This window comes from Eumetopias jubatus, unplaced genomic scaffold (genome assembly GCF_037043125.1).
Source record: "Eumetopias jubatus isolate StellerSeaLion01/CBP00866 unplaced genomic scaffold, mEumJub1_p1.0 scaffold_2, whole genome shotgun sequence".
Taxonomy (NCBI): domain Eukaryota; kingdom Metazoa; phylum Chordata; class Mammalia; order Carnivora; family Otariidae; genus Eumetopias; species Eumetopias jubatus.
The window spans coordinates 154,875,677-154,886,062 of NW_028274808.1; positions in this window are offsets into that span (position 1 = coordinate 154,875,677).

Genomic DNA, 10,386 nt, shown 5'->3' on the forward strand with positions numbered 1-10,386 from the left:
ATTCATACTTATGTCCCAATTACCAGTTAAGTGCCTAGAAGAGAGAACAACAACAAAAAAAAAATTGATTCATGTAAGTATGAATTAGTTCGTAGATAAGCATAATTTTAACAATCATATTTATGTTTCTTAGTTGAACAAAATATTTTTACAAATGATTAAACACAAAGGCCAAGTTAACATGACTGAGTTACAAACTCTGAAATTTTAAGGTTGATTTATTAAGATGTTTCCCTTATGCATAGATCTTTGTATAATTATCAGCTATCAAGGAAAATTACTTTTAGTCCTATGACCAAAGAACTTTTTAGTGTTCCCCTGCTTGTTGGGAGGCAAAGAATAGAGATTATAAGCTATTATACTCCTTGAAAACAATATTCCCACACTGGTGGCATCATCTTTCTATTGTCTTATGTGATAATATAATATTGGGCACTCCTGACATTATGATTGTAGAGTTTCCTGTCATTAATGCATATGACTCCTTATCATCCAATCCATTTGTCTTCAGAATGAGCCATCAGATTCATAAGATAATGTTCTGAGACCTCTCTTAGTATATTGGTCCCTACTGGTTATACCTAAAACCATAATAATTTATGAATTTTAAATCTTTGTGACAAAGCATTGATTCAAAATATACCTTCCAAGCATCACAAAATATTCCCTTGTCTATTTTGACATATGCTTAGAATGTTAAATTTCCTAGCCTTTTAACATTACTGCTAAGACATTTTCTTGATAGTGATTAACACAAAGTTTATTAAGACTCAAATTGAAAGTTTCATTTTTTTTACATACAATTATTTGAAGTCATTTTTCTCTGATGTAACAGTGGTTGTCAAATATTTTAGCAAAATGATTTTTATTTGAAATAACATTTTATTAACTACATATATATATAAGGCACTATTGTATTCTATACTATTTTGATTTAAAACATAATACAATGATTATTTAACATCATTGAGAATAATAAAACTGTTTTGGTATATGTAAAACCAATATCATGGTTTTATATAAAAATTCTTTTTGTCTAATTTATTGCAATGTATCAATAAAATGTTACATCCACAAACTATGTGTAAATAAAGAGTGTTTTTAAATGTTGTAGTTTAACATCTTTAACATCTCATTCTGTGGCCATTGTCATTTTCAAAAAGCAGGCACAGAAATAGTTCTAGTCCCAAACAACCCCACTACCCCAAAAGTACTAGAACTTATTTCCCTTTCCCTTGAAAATGAAGAACAAAATTTTATGGCTGCCTTGATGAATACAATGTAGTGGAAATGACACTGTAGAACTGAAGCTAGGTCAGAAAAAGTGGGGTGGCTTCCAGGTGTTATTCACTGTATTTCTGGAATATTGCTCTTGAAACCCAGGCACCATGCTGTAAGGAAGTCCCTCTTGGTCTATACACAGTCCCATAGTTTGAAAGTGAGATGGCAGCTTACAACAAGGATCTACTACCATTATGAGTGAACAAAACTGCAGTTGAATTTAGCACCCATGTTTCAGTTCTTCTTTTTGAGGCCCATCTATTATGAATCAAAAAGCCATTCCTGCTGTTTCTTGTCTTAATTCCTATATCACAGAGTTATCGAAACAACAAAAAGTTGCCTAACACTACTAAGTCTGGGATGATGTGGTAATGTGTTATGCAGTCAGAAAAACTTAAACAGATTTGGGTTCCCAGAGTAGACAGTACCATAACAAAAAACAAAAAACATGTCAGGGGTTTTTAAGCTATGGTTCTGAAAAAATTATTAAGTGAAGCATGATAACCCTTGAGGAGATTGTCAGTGAGTACTTAAATGAAAGTGAAAAAAAATATTATTGGAAACTAAGAAAAAGTGTTCCTTGTATGTGATGGCTAAAAGTTTAACAACACTGTTGACTGTGGTAGCCTGGAAAATAAAAAAAAAAAAAAATGAATTAAATAAACCTAATGATCTAACCAATAGGAATAGACAGTGGGTGGAAAGTGCTCTTTGGCATTTTCTTGCTACATATTGAATAATATGAGAGGGATCAGATAAGTTAAAGAATGATCTGTTATACAAAGGAGCCAAGAAATGATAGGTTTGAAAACAAAACTGTCTCCTTTCCAGTCTCTTCAGTATTTCCAAATTAAAAGACTTAAGGGCAAGCATCAAATCCAAGATAGGACAATTAGATTCTTTGTTAGGATCCCAGAAAGAAATGGTATGGTTGTGCTTCAGAGTATCATTCAGTGAAGCAAAGGCCCTCTAAAAATCTTATAGTCATGACTCTCAGAGTTTAAGTTTGAAATCCTAGAGCATCTGTAAAGGAGGCCAAAATAAAGAAGAGCTTCTCTTGGTGAGATTTATAGGTGTAGGGATTGTGTCTAATGGTTATAAATCAATTAATAAGACATACCAAATATTTTTAAAAAAATAACTGTATTGGAGAGACTGTAATAGGAATAGGTATTTGAGCCCCCAAATTTCAGAGGAAGAAACATGTTGGGAAAATAGATTAGTTGCAAAATGACCTACTCTTTTTATGGAAAAAGAAGTATGACTCAGATGATAGATAATAGGCCCAGAGGATGGAGCCAAGAGCTACAGTGAATCATTTGCAGGCAAGAGATCTGATCATTAGTCAAGAAACTGCCAACATATGTCCATCTGAGTGTACCGTGCATATGGAGGAGAGTTCATTGTTGTTGCCAGAGGGTGGAATGTGGAAGATTGTATTTTCAAAAAAGGGTCACAGCAATATGTCTGGCTCCTCTTGCAGAAAATTGATATTCCCCATTAAAAAATAGGATCTGTTCCTCCTCTCCTTGAACCTAGGAAGGACTTTGTAACTGTTCAACGAAGATATTATGGTGAAACTGTTACTTCAGGCTAGTCTAACAAAGGCAGTACAATTTCCACTTGGCTACCCATTTCTCTCTTTGGGACATTTACTTTTGAAACCCAGTTACCATGCTATGAAGAAGCTCAAATTAGCCAATGTGAAAATACCACATGGCAAAATCCCTGTGCAGAGTGACTAAGACTCTCAGCTCATAGCCATTATAAACCATTATACTGGTGTGGAAACAAGACATTATATGATTCCAGTCCCAAATTTTCACATGATCTACCTGAAGCTCCAGATATTACGATGAGAGACAAGCTATCGCTGTTATGCCTTCTACAGATTCATGACCCACAGAATTTTTAAGCATAATAAATTCATTTTACATGCCTTCGTTTTGGGGTAATTTGTGATTCAGCCAAAGTAACAGAGATAAACTCCTTTAAAAGTATAATCCAGAAACATGGAAGAGAGAATATGCAAAGTTTCCCCCCCAGCTTTGTTGAGATATAATTTACATGTAATACTGTGTAAATTATGGCATACATCATGTTGATTTGATAATTTATGTATTACAAAATGTTTACCACCATAGTATTAGGTAATACCTTCTTCCTGTCGATTATTATCATGTATATTTACATCTTTCATCAATCTCTCTCCATTTTCCCACCTCCTCCAATCCCTGGTAACCACCACTCTACTCTTGCTTTCTCTGAATTTGGCTTTTTAAGATTTCCCATGGCGGTGCCTGGGTGGCTCAGTTGGTTAAGCATCTGACTCTTGATCTCAGGGTGGTGAGTTCAAGCCCTGTATTAAAAAAAAAAAAAAAAGATTCCACATATAAGTGCTATTATTTAGTATTTGTCTTTCTCTGTCAGACTTATTTCGCTTAGCATAATGCCCTCAAGTTCCATCCAAGATGCAAATGGTAGGTTTCCTTCTTTCTTCGTGGCTTAATAATATCTCAGTGTGTTTGTGCATCTTTATCCCTTCATCCATTGACAGACACTTGGGCTTTATATTTTCTGCAGTTTGATACACCACTGTCATGGTTAGTTTTATGTTTAAACTTGTCTAAACTATGGTGTACATTTGTTTGTTCAAACACCAATCAGGATGTTGCTATGAAGATATTTTTTCGGTGTCCCCCTCTCCTCTCCCTCTCCCTCCCTCTCTGTCTCTGTGTTTATACCTATATCATATCATATCATATCATATCATATCTCATATCTCTATCATCTATCTATCTACCTACCTACCTACCTGTCAATCATCTATCTATCCATCCTATTGGTTTAATTTCTCCAGAGAATCTTGATGAATATAGCCAGTCAGCCTGATTTAGGATTGGCAAATTCTCTTCTATTAAGTTTTTCATTCAAGTTAAAGCACCAAGAATTTTTCTGGTTTTGTTTTTAGGACTGCTAGATTAGTTGAATTATTTTAAACATCTCTGTGTATAAAAATTTTTTTAAAAAGTGTATATGTGTCAGAACAATGATGCTTCTGGAATAAGAGTGATGATTTTATTTCCTAGTCTGCTTAGGTTTGCCTGACTGCATTACCAACATGCCTTCATGAACTCCGTGACTTCCTAAAGGAAACAAGTGAGCTAGCTTTTATCTGTGTGTTTTATAACATCTGTGCTTGATTATTTGGATGTATTCTAAGTCTTAGACATGATATTCCCAAAAGGAAACTGACATACAGGTGCTCAAGAAATTGCTTAAGGGAAGTCACTTCCTCATCTTCATTCAAGTGATTTCCAAAAACCCAAACAAGTCTAATTCAGTATGATTTTTGGAAGATCATTTGAAGATTTTGTGAATCTGTTTACTTGATACAGACTGTAATAGGGCCTCCTGGTGTCACTTTAGGGTATTGCCAGCTTTGGTCTTAAGTGGAGGGGGCAATTATAAGCAGGCTTAGGTTCTAATTACAATCATTTCTAATTTGTTCTTCTGTTTCACAGCTGGTGTACATCCCAAGAGTACTCTGAGAGGGGCTAGTACAATAGACAGGATGTTTCTTTTCAAGGAAAATAGTAATACATTTTAAAGACAAGCAATACAATTTACAGTACAATCATAATTTAAAAAAAAGTATGAAGGGGAAGCCCCATTTACCTAATAACCATTTAAATCAAATTTAAAACGTTAAAATATTTTTATGAATGTATGACACTGAAATAGAAAAAAAGAAAAATTATTAGTCACAATGGATACACTCTTAATCCAAGATCATATTATTTTTGGCAGCCATAAAGAAATGAATTGTAAAAGGTCAGGATGGCATGAAAGTACCATTTTAAGACTCATCTGTCACTAGTATTAAAACAATTTCAACTATGTATTCTGGCACTAGCACAGCGGTTTGATATTTTTTTGGAGTATACAAGGTTCAAGTGTACCTCTAATCCTCAGGACTAAACTTGATTCTTAGAGACCTACATTTCAAATGAGGAATATTACTGTTTTATAACTTTAATCAAAGTTATTGGACAGATTATAAAATTCCAACTATAAAAGTAAAAATATTAATTGGATGCCTAGGTGCTTATAACTGCAGAAGAAAAATATCTGGCTAGATTTTATTTAAAACTTAAAATTCTTGGGGCACTTGGGTGGCTCAGTTGGTTAAGCATCTGCCTTGGGCTCAGGTCATGATCCCAGGGTCCTGGGTTGAGTCCTGCATCAGGCTCCTTGCTCAGCAGGGAGTCTGCTTCTCCCTCTCCCTCTGCCCCTCCCTCCTGCTCATGCACTCGTGCTGTGCTCTCTCTCTCTCAAATAAATAGAATCTTTAAAAAATTAAAAAAAATAAAATTAAAATTCTTATATAAAAATAATAGAAAAATTAAAATCAAGTGAAATATTTTCCCACAGTTCATAATAGTAATAAGCTGTATTTGAAAAAAAATATTTGCCACTCATAGCATTTTTTTACTTATATAATTGATTTGTTACTTCAAAAACCCTTTTTGATATATTTCACAATTTAATTGGCTTTTGTTTGGGTCCCAAAAGATTTAGTGACTTAGCTGGTGACAAAATTTAACCCATTAATAGTATGAATTTCCTTTAAAAAGTACTATAAATTTCTTTTTTCTATACATTTCTTTCTTTCTTCATGCTATTCTTAAAAATGGAAGCTAAGGTTTTATTCTGCCGAACAACAATTTCTGTGTGAAGAAAATATTCAGTCAAAATAACAAGTGGAAATTTGGAAATTGTATCAAGTTGAGGGGAATAGCTCTATCACTTTAGGTATTACAAATTAAAATTTACCTCTGTAACCTGTTAGCTGATGAGAAAGTAAGCCGACTGCATAATATAGGTTTAGTGCTGTTATTTTTTAATCAAGTTTGTCAGTTCCTTTAGAATCAAAATAGCTACGTTTTCTGTAACTTCTGCTCTTTAATCAAATAGGCATTATTTCCACAACTCATGAGGAGTGAAGGAATGAGAGAAAATAGAAAGCACTGCAAACTTGCACTAAATTTCAAGTTAGTATTCTAATATACACAATTTCATAATGTAATTTTGTTTTATGTTTATTTTAATGAAAGACTAATTTTTCATTCATACCCTGAGGCAACATAGTTGTGAAAGTTCTAGCTTTATTACTCAAATGAGTAAAATCAGTTGTAAAAATGACTTACATTATTGTTCCTCAGCTTTCTAAATTATTTTTAGTTTGATCATAATCAAAGAATTGTAAAACACCTTAAATAATCAGAACATATCAAACATGACAAATTAACACACTTAACACAAAGTATTTTTTCTGAAACACAAATTACTTAAAACCAATATACTTTGTGCTCTAAAGCATATGTTGTTTAAAATACCACAGAAAATATTATTGGAGCTGTTTGATTAAAAAAATAAATGTAAACTAAAAATTTTGTTTGTAATTAACTATCCCTGGCAAATTTCATACCCCAGTTTTTTGTTTTATATTCTATCACCATAATACTAATAATAGATTTTTTAAATTAAGACTTTATTGTTCTAGAGCAGTTTTAAGTTTACAGCAAAATTGAGGGGAAGGTACAGAGATTTCCTGTTTACTGCCTATCCCCACACATGTATAGCCTCCCTCATTGTTAACATCCCCACCAGATTGGTATATTTGTTACAGCTGATGAACTTGCATGACACATCATAATCTTCCAAATTCACAGTTTACTTTAGGTTTGTACATTTTATCGATTTGTACAAATGGAAAAAAAAGTGTATCCATCATTATGGTATCATACAGAGTATTTTCACAGCCCTGATAATAATCCGTACTCTGCCCATTCATCCCTACTACACCCTCCCTATCTCCCACCTCGCCAAACCCTGGCAACCACTGATCTTTTAGGTGTCTTAATAGTTTAGTCTTTTCCAGAATGTCATATACTTGGAATTATATTGTGTGTAGCCTTTTCAGATTGAATTCTTTTACTTATTTAAAATGCACTTAAAATGTCCTCCATATTTTGTCATGGTTTGATAGCTGCTTTCTTTTTATTACTGAATAATAGTCCATTGTCTGGATGGACCACAGTATATTTATCCAGTCACCTACTGAAGGACATCTTGATTGCTTCCAAGTCTGGGCATTTATGAACAAAGCTGCTATACACACCCATGTGTGTTTTGTGAGGACATACATTTTCAACTCCTTTTGATAAATACCAAGGAGTGTAATTACCATACATATGGAAAAAGTATGTTTAGTTTTATAGGAAACCACCAAACATCTTCCAAAGTGACTGTACAATTTTCCATTCCCACCAACAATGAACGAGTGTTCGTACTGCCAACATCCTGACCAACATTTGGTGTTGTCAGTGTTCTGGATTTCAGCCATTCTAATAGGTGTGTAATGCTATCTAATTATTGTTTTAATTTACACTTCCCTGATGACAGATGATGTGGAGCATCTTTTCATATGTTTATTTGCCATCTGTATATCTTTTTAGTGAGGTATGTGTTAAGATTTTTGGCACATTTTAAAAAAATTCTGGCTGTTTTCTTATTACTGAATTTTTTAAAGAATCTTGTATATTTTGGATGAGTTCTTTATCAGATGTGTCTTCAGCAAATATTTTCTTCTAGTCTGTGGTTTGTATTCTAATTCTCTTGACATTGTCTTTTGCAGAGCAGAAGTTTTTAATTGGAATGATGTCCAGTTTATCAACTATTTATTTCATGGATCGTACCTTTGGTGTTTTACCTAAAAAGTCATTGTCTTTACCTACAAAGTCAAAGGTTCTAGATTTGCTCCTTTATTATCTTCTAGGAGTTTTATAGTTTTGCACTTTACATTTAGTTCTGAGATCTATTTTTACTTCATATTAATGATGGTCTGTGTCTAGATCCTTTTTTTTTTCCTTTGGTATGTGGATGTCCAGTTGTTCCAGCAACATTTGTTGGAAAACTAATTTTGTTCCATTTTATTATCTTTATTCCTTTATCAAAGATCAGTTAACTGTATTTATGAAGGCCTATTTCTGGACATTCTATCGTGTCCCATCGATCTATTTGTCTATTCTTTTGTTACTACCACACTGTCCTGATTACTGATTATTGTAGCTTTTCAATAAGTCTTAAAGTGAGGTAGCCTCAGGCGCCTGGGTGGCTCAGTTGGTTAAGCGACTGCCTTCGGCTCAGGTCATGATCCTGGAGTCCCGGGATCGAGTCCCACATCGGGCTCCCTGCTCGGCAGGGAGTCTGCTTCTCCCTCTGACCCTCTTCCCTCTTGTGCTCTCTATCTCTCATTCTCTCTCTCTCAAATAAATAAGTAAAATCTTAAAAAAATAAAATAAAGTGAGGTAGCGTCCAAGTCCTCTAATTGTTCTTTTCCTTCAATATTGTGTTGGTTAGTCGGGCTGTTTTGTTTCTCCATATAAACTTTGGAATCAGTTTGTCAATTGCCACAAAATATCTTGCTGGGATTTTGATTGAGATTCCACTGACTGTCTAAGTGAATCTGGGAAGAACTGACAACCTGACAATATTGTGCCTTCTTACTCATGAACATGGAGTATTTCTCCATTTATATAGGGTTTTTTTTTTTTATTTCATTCACCAGGTGTTGTACTTTATCTCATATAGATCTTACACATATTTTGTTGGATTTATATATAAGTATTTCATCAGGGAAGGTGCTAATGTAAATGGTATTGCATTGTTAAACAATATATTTTTGTAACAATTGTGCTAGTATGGTAATAGGTACTCCTTATTGAATAAAATAAACTTTAAATATAGCTTTTAAACCTTACATCAGCCTTATCTTTTTTTTAAGAGTCTATTTATTTATTTGACAGAGAGAGAGTGAGAGAGGGAACACAAGCAGGGGAAATGGGAAAGGGAGAAGAAGGCTTCCTGCTGAGCAGGGAGCCTGATGCTCAATCCCAGGACCCTGGGTACATGACGTGAGCTGAAGGCAGACATTTAACGACTCAGCCACCCGGGCGCCCCTCATCATCAGCCTTGTCTTTAAATTTAGATATTCTCATTTTAGACATGAAGAAATGAGAGAAAATTTCAGCATTGCTAGAAACAATATGTATCACCACTTACTGATAAAAGCTGTAATCGACTAACTAGAATGTGAAAACTCATTTTATTCACCAAAAGTTTCAATACAATAAAGCAAAAATTGTCAGTTCTCCAAAGGAAAGATCAATTATCAGTACTTTAGCAAAAAGAGACTTAAGTTTTTCCACACATATATAGATCAAATCAATTAAAAAACAGTAACAAGATCAAAACTTACATAGCACAATTAGAATGCTTGATATAATGGACAAAGTGCATGAAATGAATGGAGAATACATGTCATTCCAAATGTAGAGAGTATTGAAAAATGAATCTTAAACTATGAAGTAAGCTTCAAGCAAGTTTTAAAAATGTAATCATATCTACTAACACTGAACATATTATGTAAAAATCATATATGTAAATATAAATTAAAACTAAAAATACCTATAGAAACAATTTTTTAAATTTTCTAAATATTTCACATATTAATGAATAAGCAGAAAGTAAAAATTTTAAAACAAATGGAAATATAAATTATCAAAGCATACTGTTTTAACTAATTTCAAAATAAAATTATATAAAAACCTCCAGACTATAAGTTAAAATGTAGTTACTCTTATATGACAAAATCATGAATATTGAAAATCCTAAAGAGTCAACAAAAATGATACTAACACAAACAAGTAAATTAATCAAGGTCACAAAGTAAAAGTTCAATATGCAAAATCAGTTGTGTTTCTATATACTTCTAATGGACAACTGGAAACAGAAATTTAATACTCAGTATTGTTGAAATGTCAATCTCCCCAAAGGGATTAGTAGTTCATAGATTCTACATGGTCTCTATCAAAGTCTAGCAGGGTATTTAAATTGAGAACTATTTCTTTTTTTTTAATCTTATTTATTTATTTGACAGAGAGAGACACAGCAAGAAAAGGAACACAAGCTGGGGGAGTGGGAGAGGGAGAAGCAGGCTTCCCATGGAGCAGGGAGCCCAATGTGGGGCTCGATCCCAAG